Here is a 19941-nt window from a genome sequence, read left to right as displayed (position 1 = left end):
TTTAACTATATGAATAAACTTATTGCTAGCTATGAAAATGTTATTTAACACTTTTAACCTTGACTGTGGAAGGCTGGAATATAACATACAAATTATTGATGAAATAAACAGTTTTAGGATTAGAGCGACCAAAAAGAAGTATGCCACATTTGCTAGGGTAATAGGTATGAACCAGTGACCACACCATTCTTGAATAAGGCTAAATCACTACGGAGCTGTGTAGCTTGACGATGTGGATTTACATAAAGTTTAGTATCATCTGCATATTGAGAACATTTGCACTGTGTCCAACTAGTTAGATCAGATGAGCAAATTAAAGATAATAGTGGGCCCGTCACAGATTCCTGAAGAACACCATTCACAACATCTGAAATATCAGAAGACGAAGCATCAATTCCACTAAACTTTCTTTCTGATAACAAGTTCCATAACCAGTGAAGCAGTTTTCCACTAACGTCACAATAATTAAGTTTTGGCAAGCAATCTTCTAATAGGAACTTTATTAAAAGCCTTGCTAAGATCAAGTTATAAAATATTAACTGGCTCAGAATGATCAAATGAAGAAAACTAAGTTGATATAAAGGAATAATTTTGTTGTCAAGCAAGCCATTGACAATCATTATTTCCATCCATCGTTTTACATTCAGTTGCAGTAAGGCTGATTTGTCGATAGTTCTCAATGTTAAACTTTTCACATCTTTTAAATATGGATAGGTATGACAGATGCTACTTTCCAGGCATTGGAAAGTGATGATGTTTTTAATGAGTTCTGCATAATTACAGAATATTTAATGAATATTTCTTGAAAACTTACGTGCATGACTACTCCAGGCTAGTAGTTGAGTTAGACAAAGCAGTTCACTTATCATGAGCTTGAATCAGATTTAGAACTAGCAGAATAGTTTGTGGCTTATTGATATTTATTTTATTGATATAATGACGTTTGATGTTAATGAAAATTTAACATAATATAATTTTTATTATTCATATCAATCAGATTACTTTCATATTTAGACTTTTTTTCTTTAAAAGCCATCTAAGATCATGAAAAAATGTCGAAAAGTCGTCCTTATTCTGAGTGAGCGGCACCATAAAATTCATTTGAATTTTATTTTATTAAAAAAATGTTCTCAGTAATCTATCTCAATCCAAATAATATGTTAAAGATTAAAATCAAGTTGGTCAAAATTAATTTTTCTGATGTACTTGTTTTTTTATTACATAACACTGCATTTATTTGGAGATAATAAAGTAACACAAGAGAAAAGCTTTGTGGATCAGACTAGTAAAAAAAATATTACAACCTGGTGTATGTTATTGTTCTATCTTGCCGATATAAAGTACAACTGCATGTTCTATCGAGCATTCAGCCACACCCCCAATATCTAGTAAGCACCTAACATCGTTCATGAGTAGCGTCACCAAACATAAACCAGTTTCGAACCTATTAGTACTCATCAGTAAACTATAGGTGAGTCGATAGATGAACGATTTGGATAGAATTATTTAGCGACCCGTTTTAAGTTACAAAGTTACAAAGCATTATTTTGTACCTGCTGGCAAAGAGTGACCGACTAATCTGTAGGTGTTGTGAAACCATGACAACAAAATAATAAATACTACCCTAACGGCTTTAGAATGCTTTTAATATTTCCACAAGAAGAAAAATATAAATTACTATCAAATGGAGGAGAATTTATAAGATTTAATACCGCCTTCAGTAAGTTTCAAGTTTATTGCACGTAAGTGAAATAACATCTACATATTTTATAATATTTCCGAATTCACATAAATTTTCAAATAATGCTTACAACGCAATCTGCTTTTACAGGTTTAAATTTAATTAGAGATTAACTTAATTTATGGTGAGTTTAAATCGGTGCCTTTGATTTATTTAAAGAGGAAAAGCGAAAGACAGAAACATATAATTTATTTATTTTTTCAAATATCGCCAATGTTACATATAAAATGTAACAACTTATTTTGCATTTATTTAATTTCATCCGGGGGGAGTTATGGTAGTGACAAATATAATACCGCAGCTTTTCTCCGTGATTTATTGTTAGATAAAGACCACATTTCAGAAAGAAAAACGTATACTGGCTGGGAGTGCAATAAAAACAAGAGCTTTTTACAGCTTTATGTTATGAGACATGCGAAGGCAAAAGTTCCTTCTGAAATTATTTGAGTTCACAACTTTTATGGGGGCGTAGGTACCTTAATTTCGTATTTAATATGGCTGAATGTTTAATAAAATATAAATAGTTATATGACATATAAAATTACGTGGTATATAACTGTGGTGTATGCAAAATTCACCTATGTTATGAAAATAATTCAATAACGTTTCGAAAAATTTTATACAAGGTGCAGCTAAAACTACCGGAACCATAGACAAACACCCGTAGACGGCCTACTACGCAGATCAGAAGGCGCAAGACAGGAAAATATATTTTAATCAGTTTCGGAAATTTCCGGAATTTCCCACCGCTAAAGCTTTTGTGCATGTCTCAAAGATTTCCCGTAATTCCACTACGAAGCCATGATTACCGTAAAAAAAAACACATCCACCGAACCAAACGATGCTGATTACTCATGCCTATCATCCCCAGAAGCCACCGATAGCGCAAGAAGGTACGAAAATCCTCAACACTTTTTCGAATTTTGGCTCAATTTAATGTCCATACATTAGAAACTCGAACTACAACACGGTTTTAGGATTAGAATTAATCACAAAATGTTTCAGCTTCTCACACTTCAAACATGTTTCAATTTGTTAGTGATGCCAAAATGATGAGTGTCGATATTTAAAAATTTTGTTGATCTACTAAAAAGTTGATCATCTGTATTGAAACTAAGGTCTCACAATCATTTTCATTCAACTTTTGTTAAGCAACTTCAACAGATTACCTAAAATCAATTCGTCAAAACACTTTTTAAAGATCTAAACTTAGATCTTTAGATTATAGATTATAAATTCACACAATTGTTCCTAAATTGATGATAGGTACAAATTATGTCAAACTTTCGTACAATATTGTTTGATAAATCTTCGAGAATATATAATTAGTCGTAATAATTTTACAATTTTAGAACTTTAATTATATTTCTAATCTGGTCTTTTGTGGAGGATACTTTCTCTCAAACATTTCATAACACCCAGATGATACTCTTTGTTGACTGTTTCTCTGTTCGGAAGAAATTCTTTGTAGACAACACCATGATAGTCAAAGAAAACAGTTCACAAGACTTTGATTTTTTATCGATTTCATGTGTTTTTTTTTTGGTTTCGGTTCACTAAAAACTGTCAAGCTCGTAAACGCATTTCTCTTCATTCGTTATGATGCGTTGCATGAATGTAGAGCCCAAGTTAGCTCGTTCAAGCGTCAGCAACATGTTTGCGATACTCTTTTTGAAGAAAATTCAGCTCATTTGGAACGAGTTGTGCTGCGACGCCATTCATATCCAAAACATCAACTAAAATAATGCGAGCTATAATATGGTTTGTAAGCACCATTTCCTTCACTTTACCGATGTTTTGTCCAGTTGAAGATGTTGAAGAACGACCAGAACTCTATTGAAGTATTGACACTGAAGAACTACTTGTTTGATTTGCACCTTATAATAAAAAATACTACAAATTTTATTCCTAACATCATTTTTAAGTAACTTTCATTTACACTAATATCAATGTGGTTGTGCATATTTTAGGCAAAAATTATAATATTTTCAAACAAATTTTTCAGTGTAGTTTATTTATACTGATTCTGCAGAAAATGTGCAGAAATCCCGCTCTTATTATTTTTTTGTTTTTATTTTTTTATTGATACACTGTCCTACAGCAGGAGGGTAAATAGAAAACAAAATTAATAAACATAAAAAAATCACCGTATCTATTTCTATGTATAGGTATAATATGTATCTGTAGCGATTAATATTGCTGATAAATAACTTTTCTGGTTGTTGTCACATTATACAATTAGAGAATTTATGTTGCAACTTATTTTCTCATTCTAACGCAAAGTATAGTACATATATGTTGATATGCGATATAGGTAGTTTTTATTTCGTGAAATAAAGTTAATTACTACAGGATAAATAAATATAACAAATATATTACTTCCGGATTATATGCGACAGATGTCAGGATATATTATAATTTACGCATGATATGACCTCAATATCCTGATAATATCACGACCATCACCTCTTCAAATAATTACCTACTTGCGTTTGCCCATGTTTCAATATTACTTCAGAACAATTAGGCAGCAATATCTATTACTATGTTTAATTAGACAACTTCCTTCATAGATGTACAAACTTTCGATACAAGAGTATATAGGAAATTTCTAAAATATGGTGCGATTCTAACAAAAATTGTTGAAGGTATTTTCGAAACAATAATACATTTTTTCTAAAATATCACCATAGAAGACATTAAACTCCTATTTGATTTACAAAATTTGCACGCTTTTGAGAAAGTTGCCAACTATCTCTTCAATCATTTTGGAAATCAAAAATGCTATTCCTAAGGTTCTATGATAAGGAAAATATATATTTTGCCAAAAAGGTATCCGGAATTTGTCAATCAAACACAGTATATGCAATTAATCCTCAAAATTTATTTTGCCATCTTCAAAATAGGCTCCATTTTAATGCATATTCCGGAATGGAGTTCAAGTCCTTCAGCGATTTTTGTTTGTCCTTCCATAAATCTGGTCTTTTGTGGTGGATTCTTTCTCTCAAACGCTTCAAACTTCCAGATGACATCATTGTTGACTTTCTCTATTTGGAAGCAATTCTGTGCGGACAACACCACGATAGTCAAAGAAAACAGTTAACATGACTTTGATTTTTGATCGACTTTCATGTGGTCTTTTTGGTCACGGTTCATTAGAAAAGAACCATTTTTGCAAGCATAATTTCCTTCACTTTATCAATGTTTTCTTCATTTGAAAACGTTGAAGAATAACCAGAACATAGCAAACCATCAACCACTTCTCGACGATGTTTGAATACTTTGTACCATTCGTACACTTGAATTTTCGAAAAAACTGAATTACCATACGTCTTTCCAAATATTTTCAACGATTCATCACAAGACTGCGTTGGTAGCACAACATTTTAGGCAGACAATTTATTCAATAACTTCGTCCATAGAAAAAACACAATTTAGGTGGGCTAATAAAATTAACAGCTGTACATAAACTTCTTGACAGGTCGCGCTCAGGCTTCGCGTCAGAGTAGAGTACAGTGCTACCAACTTTCCATCAAAAAAGAAATTTAAATCTACTTTGCGCGGAATTTTTAAATGCCAAACTCGGGTTACTTCAAAATAAGTACGCAATGCAATTTCTCAACAGTGTAAAAAGAAGGCTAGTCAATTTCGTTGGAATTGCAAATAAAGCCTGGTTAACTTTGTTAGTTTGGCAGATTTGTATTGGCCCATATGACTTTATTACTATTAGATATATCAAAAACATGCTCAAACAACGGTTATAGTTAAAATAGTGTACCTAAGTTTTTCCTTAGTAATATATGTGAAAAAGGACCACCAAAGTACATTTTTCTAGAATTGGCACACATTGACTGTACACCTTAGGACATATTTTGGGCCTGTGATTATTATAATTATTTCAGTATAAAGTGTAAATAAATACATCATTAAAAATGTGGATGAATTTGGCATTTGCACATTCAGGAATAAATAGACTATATATGAACTGTCATATTTTAAATTAATTTCCTTCATTATTGATTGAACTATTTAAATTAGTGATGATATCTGTTTTAAATGAGGCACGGGTTAATTATAAATAACAATGTATACAAATGTATGTATTAAATACATTTAATTGAAAACAGATTTTCATTACTATAAATCGCCATGTTACCAAGAGCAGAATTAAAATTCATGTAGATATAGCAGGGGATTTTTTAATTTTTTGCAGTTTGCATTAATAATAAGCATTTTTAATAACCGTTGAGACTACAAAACTGTATTTTCTTTTTGTGATATAACAGTCAGTGGTCTGTGTATTAATAAGCGCGAATAATAATACTAAATTGGCCCAATAATACAATAACATTGACTTAATAGACAAGGTGACAACGTACATTTATAAATGATGATATAGTCCGAAGTTAGTTGAATATGTATAAAACGGCTAGCAATAAAATTTAATGACTTTCATAGGCGACCCTAAAAGAGTTTTCTGTTAAAGGTAAAAAAATTATAATAATTTGTATATAATGTGTAGAAAATTTCTATTATATGTTCATTTGACCAACAGCATATTTTAATTATTTATGTACTCAAACAATTTTATTATATTGATGGTAAATTTGGTAGTAATATTGTAATATTGCCGGGAACATAAAAACACGCATAGATCTCACACTGGGCTATTAAAAAATTGATTAACTAATTGTAAAGATAACAATTAACATGTTATATTGGATTTAAGTGCCTAACTTTGAATTTGGATAGTACATCACTCGTAGTGGCCAGGTACTTGTCCCTAGTTATACAACTGCAAGTGGTCAAAGTTGACGTTCGATCGCTACCCTAACGGGAACGCCGGCTTTCGGGAGTCTGGTATTCCCCTCAAACGTCTCGATCATTGTCGGCACGAAATAGGGATAATTTTTGGAATTTCTTCTCCAGCGGACGACGCTGTCTTGCACGGCTTCTCGGCCTTCCCTTACATCGCCCTCGATCGTACTCTGGCTCTGCAATATTTCAATTCTCATACGACAAAATTAAGCCAAACAATATTTTTTGATACCAGAAATCTAGACATATAAAAGATATTTAAGTTCACGGATACAACTCCTAACTGCTGATATTGCAAGAAGCAATTACTGTATGGGCTATATACAGGGTGATTAAAAAACCGCTGACAGACTTCTAGGGTAGATAATACATAAAAAATTAAGACGAAAAGTTTTAATAAACATAGGGTCGCAAATGTCTCCTTAACGAGATACAGGGCGTTAAAGTTTCTGTAAAATTAAACATTGTCTGCAATAATTCCAAAATGCCTGGACATTTCTATTTCAAATTTGCTATGCGTAGTTAGCACCTTAAGACCAATGTTTGACGTACTGCTCAAATTTTATGAGCAGCAGTGTCGTAGAGACGGGGTCAACGTGACCCTTTTTTAAAAATATTTTCTACGCCACTGCTAATTTTGTCAAACGGGCACTATTTTCGTGTAAAGTGTTCAATTGTCTATCGAATTGGTCTCTTGCAAAATTTGGATTAAAGCAACCATTTTTAAGAGAAACACCTTTGTAGAAAATTTGTAAATCCAATTTTATTTTCATTTATTTTAGTTTCGCATAGTAGGCTTGTGCTATTCAAAATAAAATTAAACATCGCCTGTCACTAATGTCAATGTGTACAAGTGAGTTAAGTAAACTAGATTATAAGCTTCTTTTTGTCATTTTTACGCTTTAATTTTACAGAAACTTTAACGCCCTGTATCTCGTTAAGGAGGCATTTGCGACCCTATGTTTATTGAGAGTTTTCGTCTTAATTTTTCAGGTATTACTTACCCTAGAAGTCTGTCAGCGGATTTTTGAATCACCCTGTACAGTTTGTATATTTTCGATTTTTACGGTTTTACTACCTTTGCCCTTGATATTGTTGCCAAAAAAATAGCAAACTCAAAAGTTGATATATCGTTAAAGAGCTTACTAAATACAGTAGTTTTTGCTGAAGAAAAAACACGTCCTCATTAACAAATTTTTTGCGTTACCACCAATAAGAAGATACCACTAATTTTGCTCATTTCACAATTATTACATTTAACTTTTTACAGCACCTGGTATAGAAGATTTTTTAAACACTCATATATGCTCATCTTGTAGTAAATTTAACGCACTTTCCGACGGTATGTCTAAATTTGATGTGGCTGTAAGAATAACAGATATTTTTGTTTTTATGAAAAAAAGTCACAAATTTTTTTGAAATCAAAAAATGTTAAATAAAAGAGCAACTATCAATTTTCCAAAAAAAATCTTATAATACTTTTTTGTTGAAAATTACTTGTATAATAACCCCCTGAAGTTTGGCCATCAGCACCCGTTACACCCTGTAGATATGTACAGGAGGTTTACTTTGTTGGCAATTGATTTTCTTCGTTCGACCTTGAACTGACCTTAAGCCAGAGCTAATCGGATCAAACGGACTTCGGATTCGGTTCCAGCGACCTCAAAACCATGGTCTTCTCTTTCAGACCTGCCACTTTTTTTTGTGGGGCTATGAATTATCTAAAATAAAAACTAAACAATTTAACTGCAAATTTTTAGATACAACGGTTTCCAAGTAGGTGCACACCAACACTTCTAAACAGAGGAAGAATTATCGCTGGGGTCAACGATTCCAAAAAACTTTTCATCGTATCAGGATATATTAAAATATTTAATTGTAAGAAATATTTTTGCCAGTCGAGTTTCCGTTCCTCGATTTATTTGATCTACAAACATGTCCTCGAACTTTGCAAATAACCTATACAGGGTGTTCTATTTTAAATAAGGAATTTATTGCAAAAGTTAACAGATACGACTTCAAGTCCCTTATTTTAGTCCAAAAGCAACGCCCAAGGAAATTCCGCTCTATTAACCGAGAGCGAAACAAAATTAATTCCACCTCCGTTTACGAATCTCAGTCACGTTTAAAACATACGTTTCACTGCGCTATTTATATTTTTCTAGCCACATAGGCACATTTAAACCGACTAGAAAACCTGCGAATCGCTTCAAGAAATACTGATGGGCGCCGGACTTGTCGCTCTGTAATTTACTTTCATCTAAAACGTCGATCCACGTTCTCCTTTCGAGTCACGTATATAAGCTTAGGATTTTCTTAACTAGCTCTGGTAAGTTTTCAGTGTTTCTTATTAAATAAATTTCCGGGGTTATGAGGAACAAAATGCCGGCAGCAACGAAAATCAAATTAAGAGCATGTAATATAGGTCGCTTACGCTTCAAATAAAATGAGATGCCCTAGCCCCGACAAAAAATTAACCCTTGCCATATTCGAACGACACATGTTTTCCTGAGAAAAGCAGTTAAAATGTATATTTTTTCGTAGAGGAAAGTGTACTATTATGAGATGATTGTTTATTGAAATATGGATGACTATCTACTCAGCGTTACCAACCCTTGGACACAAAATTTCCCACAATAAAAAAAATCCCTTAAAATTTCCCATAATATCCTGCGATTAATGAAATTTTTGGAAGATACAGAATAATAGGTGCAGAAATAAGAATTCATTTATTACACAGGATGTAACTTTATACAGGAGTCATCTTTTTAGATCAGGGGTTCCTAATATACAGGGTGATTCAAAAAATCGCTGACAGACTTCTAGGGTAAGTAATACATGAAAAATTAAGACGAAAAGTCAAAATAAACATAGGGTCGCAAATGCCTCCTTAACGAGATACAGGGCGTCAAAGTTTCTGTAAAACTAAAGCGTAAAAATGACAAAAAGAAGCTTATAATCTAGTTTACTTAACTCACTTGTACACATTGACATTAGTGACAGGCAATGTTTAATTTTATTTTGAATAGCACAAGCCTACTATGCGAAACTAAAATGAATGAAAATAAAATTGGATTTACAAATTTTCTACAAAGGTGTTTCTCTTAAAAATGGTTGCTTTAATCCAAATTTTGCAAGAGACCAATTCGATAGACAATTGAACACTTTACACGAAAATAGTGCCCTTTTGACAAAATTAGCAGTGGCGTAGAAAATATTTTTAAAAAAGGGTCACGTTGACCCCGTCTCTACGACACTGCTGCTCATAAAATTTTGAGCAGTACATCAAACATTGGTCTTAAGGTGCTAACTACGCATAGCAAATTTGAAATATAAATGTTCAGGGATTTTGGAATTATTGCAGACAATGTTTTATTTTACAAAAACTTTGACACCCTGTATTTCGTTAAGGAGGCATTTGCGACCTTATGTTTATTTAAACTTTTTGTCTTAATTTTTTATGTAATCTACCCTAGAAGTCTGTCAGCGGTTTTTTGAATCACCCTGTATAGACTACTTACAAGCCCATCGGAAATTTTCAAGGAGTCATTTGACCCAGCATGAATTACTTATAAATCAATACTACCACATATAACAATAACTTTAAAAACTATGCCGTCAATTCTTGTTGGTTAGGCAGCGTTTTCGTTGAAAGCTCCCAGACAGCTTATTTTTTTCCGACAGCTCCAATAAATATCGTTAATGTATACAAAAACTTAACAAATTATATACTAAAACCTTCCTCGAGAACCACTCTATCCATTGGTGAAAACAGCATGAAAATCGGTGCAGTAGTTTTTGAGTTTATCGCGAACAGACAGACAGACAGACAGACAGACAGACGCGGCGGAGGACTTTGTTTTATAATATTTATGTAGTGATGTAGTGATTTAAGTTGCTAAAAATGCGAAAATGACGATTTTCAACGGCCAATTTCCGGGTTAAAAATTGTTATTTTTGATGTTGCCAGGTACCTAAATTAAAGTTTAAACATCCCCCTACAATATGCCGAAGAGTTTTTGGGACTCCCATTATTCTAAAGTCTTGTTTTTTAATTGTTAATAAAGCGCTATGAGCCGCGCGCGCGCCTCTCATACTCGGATTCGCTATTTCGTCTAGCGGCTTCAGCTTATGTTCTTTGAATTTAGCATTCTAAGTACTATTACTATAAAATAATGTAAAAATTGATTATTTAAATTTTATAATTCATAATAATTTTGTTTAATTAATTCAAAATTGTACAAATAGAGTGCAGAAAAAAATAAAAGCGCAATAGTATCAAATACATTTGATTTTTATTAAAGAACATTTTTACAATTTGTTTAAAAAAAGTTTGTTTAAACAAATGGGCACCAGATTTCCGGTCGGCATCATCTTGATTCATGTTAAAGAACATCTTACGAATGTGAATATGCAAAAAAATCGAGTCGGAAAATTTCTCCCACGAATGCGAGGTTTTTGCCTTGTCTATAGGTAGATAAACAAAAAGAAAAAGAGATTGTCACATTTGATTTTTAAGTCAATTTAAGAACAAAAACTTAAAAAAAGAGAATTTTTAGAAATTTAGGTATATGTATAATCATTGACTGATCTTTTTGATACAAAAGGCTATTTAACATATTTTTTTATTTTCAGAGCAGAAGGAATACCCAATCAAATAAAACTAAACTAAAAATGCCACAAAAAAATAATATTAATTACAAAAGGTCGAAAATCTTATGATCTCATGCTACTGTACCAAGAAGTAATTGTTCATATGCCATACGAAAAAAGTTATTGGAGATTCTTACAAAGTTTTGGTGCAGATAAAACTTCTGAAATAATGTGCTTGTTCGTATATTTACAATAAAGTTTTTAAGAGAAGCAGGTCGAGAGTTACTTTCTTACGGTTATGCGAGGTATCGTCAGTCGCCAATATTGTCCTAATATAAATTTTCATACAGGTAGGTGGTACCTATCAATTTGCATTCTTTCCCCAATACTTACTTCTATCTACTGGCCACCATGACACTCCCTGTCTATGATTTTTTAATGAACGTATCATTACGTCGTTATGTTTATGTATTGCAATAATAAAACGTTACATATTTAATAATAATGATTTTAGATATTCAAGTTACTAAGTTCAAGACAGGTAGTAATTATTAAATAAAAATACACCATACAGTAAATAGTTATAAATCATGGAAAATTTAATAATTGGATTGATTAAAGTGCTGTAGAGTTTATGGTCGTTAATGTTTGCTAAACAAAACACATGCTTTATGTGCGTAACGATTTTAACCTTTTTTTAACCTAATAGCGAAGCGGTACACAAACCTTAGATTTAACATGGAAACTAAAATTAACCTTTCAATGGTCCCATTAATTTCTCATCTAATGGTAAACATTACATTATTTAATGATTACGAGTACATAATTACACATTTCACAAAAAGAGTGACAAGGACTTCAACCATGTGTACAATAATAATAAGGTTTTATGAGAATTTCCTACTCTATACTTCGTAATTAACGTTTTTATTTGACTTTGGCTGCGATTCAGTAAAAATATGCACGGCTTATCAAAATACACTACACGTCAAATATGTAGCATTTAAAACTTTTTCGTGGAGATCTCAATATATACATTTGGTGTGTAAGCTAGTTACTTCAAGTAAGGTTACGAGTTGCGGAAGCAGTATGTCACTGAAGTTCAGTCGTGTTTTTACTTAACTACAACAAGATAATCTTTTCATACGAGGTCTGTTTAGAAAATAATCGAACTTTTTGGATTACGCGGTAATGGAGATATTTAGTAATATGTGGTTGGCAGCAATGCGTTGCACATAATATGTTCGTCGGCAAACCCTTGAACAATCCAATGACAATGAAATAATCATTCAAAGGATCACAACGGAAGACGAAATCTGGGTTTACGGCTACGACCTTGAAACAAAAGTTCAATCATCATAATGGATTGGCAAAGGCAGTCCCGATCCAATGTCAAAACGATGCTCACTGTTTTTTTCGATTTTAATGGAATAATTGTGCATTTTCAAATCTTGCCTCAAGGTGAAGCAATGAACCGTGTGTTTTTACAATGGTTACGTGAAAAAATGCGCCCGCACACTCAGCTTTGTCAATTCGTCAGTTCTGTGCCAAAAACCAGTCACCCTCCTTACTCTCCAGACCTGTCTCCTTGCGATTTTTTTTATTTCCGAAATTAAAATCAGTGCCGAAAGGACTTCGTTTTATTGATGACATTAAAGCAAATTCGTCACAGACCTTAGGAAACTTTCCAAGACTGCTTCGTAAAACGGAAACACCGTTGGGAAAAATATGTGAATAGGAGAGGGGACTACTTTGAAGGAGACAAGGACCCATCACGTATAAAATTAATAATAAAATTAAAAAAAAAATAAAGTTCGGTTATTTTCTGAACAGATCTCGATACAGGCTGTTACAAATTCGCTTATCAGAGACCAACATTATGCCTCTAAAAAATCAAGTCTAACATGATTAGTTTTCGAAACTTCAGCTTTGTTTAAAGTGATATTTGAAAAAAGAACACTTTCTCATGTAAACTTTTTGCCATCTATCCAATCGCATAATCAATTTTTATATTGTATTGAATTTGTACGAGTTTGTAAAAGACTTCTAGTCGATTTCCGTAACTAATTTATTCACTACCTTGACAACTTTATATTCATACATAGGTACATAAATTTACTTGGCAAGATTTTAAGGAAAAATATAATGCTGCTAGTCAAGAGAAACGTTCAACCACAATCACTAAGTCCTCTAGACGATCTGCCGAAGTCTCTAGATTGTCTCTCCTCTTTGCCTCGATGCCCTCTCGCACCCTTCGTCTCTCCACACCCGGCAACTCCGCACACTTTTGCGGCACATTTAAAACCACCACAATATGTAATGTTTCGTCTCTCAATGACCATCATCAACTTCATTTTTTTAAATACGAAATTTTATTACATTTTTTGCAAGCCTTCATGACCCTGTACTTACTGTACTGCTTCAGCCCTAACCAGATTCAGACGTTTTGTTTCAAAAAATTCATCTTCATGTATTCTATGTCTATTTAACTATCGTACACTCTAAGTGTCGTTAGAAGCTGTGAAATCAACCTAGTTACTATTACCATCAACTATCAACTATTACCATCACACGTTACAATAAAACATTATTAGTTTTAATCACGTACTTTAGTTATTTCTAGGTTTCTTGAGTGTTTAAAATTTTAACAAATTTCGATCTTTTTTAAGGATATTCATACAAATATATCTGACGTGCTGTTTTACAGTTGCAGTTAGAGGTATAATAAATTCCGGTCATATTACGCTTACGCTTATCTTCATTTTCAACATTTGCCAAAACGGAAACGATTTTGAACATTTACTGTAATTTTTAAAGCATAATATTCATTAAGACTGTTAGTTGTTCATATACATTTTTAAGAATTAATTTGTCATAATGAAATTAAAATTGTAATAATGTTTTAATTTTGCCGCAACAACTTAATAAGTTTATGTATGACCATAATGTTTTGTTTAACGTATGATATTAATAGTTTAAGTAACTAGGTGGATCTCACAGGGTCTAACGACACTTAAGAGTGTACGATAATTCAATAAACAGAAATTTAATTAAACATTTTAGATAAATTTGGAACGAATACATTGAAGATGAATTTTTCGAGACAAAACGTCTGAATCTGGTTCGGGCTAAGGCAGTACAGTATTGGAAGTCATCAAGACTTGCAAAATGTAATAAAATTTCCAGGGTCGTATAAAAAATAATTGAAGTTAATGATGGTCTAGAGATGAAACGGTACATATAAAAATTGATTATGCCATTCGATAGAGGGAAAAAGTTGCCACGAGAAAGTGTTCTTCTTTTTTCAATATCACCTCAAACAAGGTTGAAATGAAACAAAAACGGATTCCCAAAATTTCAGTTTTTTCAAATATTTCGAAAACTAATCATCTTAGCCTTGATTTTTTAGAAGCATAATGTTGGTCCCCTGATTATGCAACTTTGCCCCCATTTTAGCTACTTCGTGTCTCTTACCGTTTCCGAGATTCCTGTAATGAGAAGCCAATTTGTAACAGCCTGTACAATTTAATTTAAGATTCTATAAATAATATTTAAATGAAAACAATAACATAACACTATGAAAAATAAAATGTAATTTTAAGTTTTTTAGTTTTTGATAAATCATACTTTTTATTTCATAAATTATGACGATGCACAGTGATAATAATAGATAACATAAATATTAATGTCTATCTCCAAGTACATATCAGTGCCTTATGCATATGAGAATATCTCTTCATTAATTTTGAACGCCTTGTATCTCAAAAATGGGACGTTTGCGAACGTATATCTAAATCTGTCTCTAAAATTTGAGTAAGTTACAGACTAAAAGCATTTTTATTAATAACATCCTTTTGTTTTGTTAAGAGTGGTAATAATGTAAGTAATAAATAAATAAAATTTACTTATATTTTCTACTTATTAGTAACTGGTTGTTTGGTATCAGTTTAATAATTAGTATTTTAAAGATTATTTTCTAATTAATTTTACTATTTTTGTGAAAAATTTAATAATATTAATAACACTGAGAAAAATAAATATATAACAAATATATTCTGTTATCCAAGTAGAAAATTTAAAAATTTTCAAGTTTCCTTTTTATATAATCTTAATATTCTTCAATTTTAATATTTCATGATGAAAAGGCATATACCTTCCTACTTTAATATTATTTGAACGATATTTTGATTAAAAAAATCCCTAAGTATCTACAACCTCTCCGAAAAACTGTTCCAATATTAGATGTTACAATATATTGAATTACTAATTTCCAATTTTCTTTTAAAATTTGGCTAAATCTGTCTCAAGTTTTAAACTAGAATTAATCTGTCAGGTGATTCAAGATCATCGTAGATATTCGTATTTTATTTTACTTACTGAGTAAATGTAACATGTTTATAATGTAGAATATATTATGAAATTTCATTTTCAAACGCAAGTTAATAACGTGTCACAAATAGGTACAGATACATTTCTTGTTTTATTAGAAAATATAAGTGAACAAGATTTAAACATGGAGCTAAAGAATTAAGCAAAAACAAGTTTTTAAATGCGTACAATAATGAAAAAGATGATGGAAAAATTTTTGTAGTATAAACAAATTAAGTACACACCTATAAATTTTTATACGCACCGTAACCAAAATGCTTAAATAATTTTGAACAGCGAATGTTACAAATTTCGAAAAGATTTTTTTGGATATACATGGTTTTGAAATAAAAAAAAAATAAAAAAATGCTCATTTCATTATAAAAGAGTTATTTTTTGTCCACAAAATATGCATGCCATATATTTTTATATCAACTCTCGGTAGTAGACATTTTCGGTACCATTTTTTTTCTTTGCTGAATTGATTTATTATTATGACAAAATACTAACCACCGGCTTGACCAGAAATGTATCTACTCGACTTAAATGCTGCTGCAGTGCCCAAATAAATGACGAAAATAATCAAAGAAAACATGTCAGGTATCCATTGTCAAAATTGTCATAACGTTAAAATGCATGTAATTATTTGTGAATAATAAACAGGGTGTCCTCGAATTTCACCGACAACGTTTGTCTGCATATTCACGACGATAAATAAATATGATCTACGCAAAAAAGTTAAATAAAAACTTTTTGGTTTTTGAGTTATAGGTCTTCGAAGTTGTCAAAAATAAACCTACTTTAATTAATGACTTCATAACCCTTTTATCGACCGCGTTAAAATTTGCCATATTTATTTGCACTGTTATGACATATTATTTCTTAAAGCTTTAGTCAAATCGATATACTGGGTGATAGCTTTCTCCGGTTACCTCTCCTTTTTAGAGGCCAGAACTTTTACAGTGGTCGTATTTTTTTTAAAACGGGCAGCAACACTGAAACAGTCGTTTTATTTAAAAAAAAATATTGTCTCTTGAGAAAATCGCCTACAGAAAGTCATTCTTGAGAAAAATGGCATTATTTGCAGGTCTGTTTGTTTCGATTTGCGTAGCAATGTCACGGATTGAAAACTTTGAGTTCAGTAGACGATAAAAACAAAATGTTATGGTTATCAGGTAATGTCATTGTGGTCGTGTTTCTTTAGGATTCTCATCACTCCACACATGCAAATTATGAAAATTTACAACTCCGTTCCTAGTAAAACAAGATTCGTCAGTACAAAACAATTTTTGAAGCAAATGATTATCTTCTGCGAAGCCTTTCACTAACCAGCAGCAAAATTGTAAAAATGCGTTGGGATCTAAAATTTCAAGTTCTTGAGCAGGAGTTAAATGAAATGGCCGAAGAAGTTGCTTTTTTAGAGTTTTGTAAACATTTTAAATCCGTGACACGCAAACCGAAACATCAGACCTGCAAATAATGCCATTTTTCTTAAGAATGGCTTTCTGTAGGCGATTTTCTCAAGGGGACAATATTTTTTCTAAATAAAACGACCTTTTCAATGTTGCTGCCCGTTTTAAAAAAAAATTACCACTGTATAAGTTTTGACCCCTAAAAGGAGAGGTAACCGGAGAAAACTATCACCCAGTCTATCGATTTGACTAAAGCTTAAAGAAATGATACGCCATAATAGTCCAAATAAATGTGCCAAATTTTAACGCGATCAGTAAAAGGGTTATAAAATTATTAATTAAATAAATTAGTTTTAACTTTGAAAGCCAAAACTCAAAAATTCAAAAACAAACATGTTTTAATTAATTTTTTTCCTAGATCGTATTTATTTATGGCCGTGAATATACAGTCAAGCGTTGAAATTTGCGGACACCTTGTATTATTTACACAACATTCCCTCACCTGTTTTTTTTTAAAGACATTTTTTTCCACTATTTCACAATTAAGACGTTTCTAAATAAAACTCTAGTAATGTTTTTTTACTAATTTGTTAACTTACAGCTATATTATAAATAATATAATACCTAGAGTAAAAGAATTGCAAGTATTTTTATTAATAAACAGTAACGTTTGTTAGTAATTTTCGTAGATTACCATGGTGAATTGAACCTTTTAATTTAATTAAAAAAAAACTGATACCATAAATCGACTAAGATTATATCTTTAATCAAGGGCTTATTTATATGGATTATCACATGTGAATTAATAACAATAATGAAAGAAAAATGATAAATTATCTTGCATATCTTTATAATTAATAAAATGTATCCTTATCAAAATAAAAACAGAAACGTATACAATGTAGGTACTTTGGTATCGTGGTACCTAGCATTTTCAAGTTGGAAGTGTTTAACTGTCTTATTATTAACTATCAACAAAAACTAGTACAAACTTTTTAAAAACTGCTTACAAATATTTGAACTATTTTATGTATTTGTGTTTTATCTTGTTAGGCATGTTTCTGTTTTTTTTTTATGAGTTTGATGATGTGTGCCCATATTGATTTAAATCAAATTTAAACATTTCTCTGGTATTTTCAAAGTACAAATAAAAAGTGATTAACTTGTCTTGGGTTTAACTTTTGAACCAGGCTATACCGCCCTTCAGTTTGAGACAGTGGACAGCGGTCGCGTAAGCAGCATAGCCTTTTTATGTATTTGCTGTTTTTCTTAAAAGTTTTTTGTTAAAAAAAAGACTTGTTTACATTGCATTACTTTAAATGCAATTTCAAGCATTTTATTTATTAAATTTGATGATAATTGAGATAAATTATTATTATTTTACCACTTACTTGACGATGACAATTATTTTGTTTATCCAAGAAGCTAGAAACTATTATTTGTGTTTATTTTTATATAGGTACATTTATGTCCTACACAAGGTACAATTAGACATAAGTATGCATTAAAATTTCCAAAATATCTCTTTAAGAAAAATGATTTTTTCATTCAGAGAATATTATCCCGAAAAATATACACAATAAATGGAAAGAATATTAAGTAATTTTATTAATTTAGTCGATACTTTTTAGTCGTAACAAGCAACCCGTAAGAAAAAAATATTTTTCCAGAATTAACACCATGCATGCAGAAAAAATTCAATTGATTACAAAAAGCTAACCTTATGCCTCCTATCCTTAGCGGAGTACGCTTCTTCTACTGTCTTGCAACTTTTTCTACTAGCAATTAGATGAACATATGCGAGTCATAACTTGTAATAAAGTTCTTCCGAACCAGAAAAAAATTCGAGACAAATGTCTAAAATCAAGATCAAACACGAGTCTTTTACATCTGACAAACTTTTTTCGAATGCGATTCTCAGTTTGCGTGATCGCGAAACTTTTGGCCCGGCGTCTCCACGTTAGCGAGGAGCGTCTATCCGCGACGACGGTTCGCGATGAATTGATTCGAGGAGGAGTTTGCAGTTTGCAGGACCTAGGGCGGCCGCCCAAACAGGTGGCCACACGGGCGCGATGGTGTCAAAACACGAACGCATCTCCCTGGGCAGACTGGTTGTCGAAATCCGGTCTTTTGGACCGTTTCTGTTTATTGTCTTGATGTAGCTGAATATAAGTATCTACGTGAGAGTGTACATATGTTGCGCAAGTGTCTCTCGATAGTGCGACTGAGAGGCGGATGCGGGTCTGCAGGTAATAAATAGTGAGAGAGGATTCAGTTTCCTGTTTGATAGTTTGTGTTGCTCTCAATAAATTTTGCGTGACTATAATTTATTTATGTTTGAGCATTATTTCTCAAACGTATATGAACTAAAACTAGGAGGACTTTTGATTGATTCTTCTAGAGTATAAAAAGAGATACGAAAAATACGAAATTCCCAAAAAACATTCATAAGGTCAGGTAAAAAGAGGAATAGTGTCTATAGCATCGAGTGCACTGCATGGGAGGGCATCAGCTTTGCCCCCTCAAGTTGAGGAAGAATTAGTTTTACACATTTTGAAAATGGAAGAGTTGCTCTTTGGAATAACCATAAATGACATTCGGAGACTCGCATATAATATTGTAGAAAGCAACACACACATGAAAAATCCCTTCAATAAAGAAGAAAAAAGAGCAGGGAAGAAGTGGTACTATTCTTTCATGAAACGACATCCCAATCTTAATTTACGCCAGCCCGAAAGCATTCCATTTGCTCGTTGCAGGGGATTTACAAAGCCAACGTTTTAAGTTTTTTTGATTTGCTGGAAAATGTCGTCGATGAAAATAAACTAGATGCTTTATCCCTCTACAATGTGGATGAATCCGATTTCTCCACTGTGCAGAAAAATGCCCAAAAGTCATTGCCCAAGAAGGAAAGCATCAAATAGGCGCACTCTCCAGTGGAGAAAGAGGAGTCACTACGACACTAGTTGCGTGCACCAGTGCTTCATGCAATTTTATCCCGCCAATGAT

General features: G+C 32.1%; 1 protein-coding gene across 2 annotated transcripts in view; it reads right to left on the bottom strand.

The window, feature by feature from the left end:
* Nucleotides 1-18916, bottom strand: part of LOC108904776 (sex peptide receptor) — a 361521-nt gene extending 342605 nt beyond the window's left edge. For both annotated transcript variants that reach the window (XM_018707451.1, XM_018707452.1), the window contains exon 1: nt 18653-18916. The gene's annotated coding sequence lies outside the window, so the exon portion shown is untranslated. The remainder of the gene's footprint in view (nt 1-18652) is intronic.
* Nucleotides 18917-19941: the final 1025 nt, after the last annotated feature.

The sequence above is a fragment of the Anoplophora glabripennis genome, unplaced genomic scaffold, assembly GCF_000390285.2.
Source record: "Anoplophora glabripennis isolate ALB-LARVAE unplaced genomic scaffold, Agla_2.0 scaffold124, whole genome shotgun sequence".
Lineage (NCBI taxonomy): Eukaryota > Metazoa > Arthropoda > Insecta > Coleoptera > Cerambycidae > Anoplophora > Anoplophora glabripennis.
This window is presented reverse-complemented; position numbering and strand designations above follow the sequence as displayed.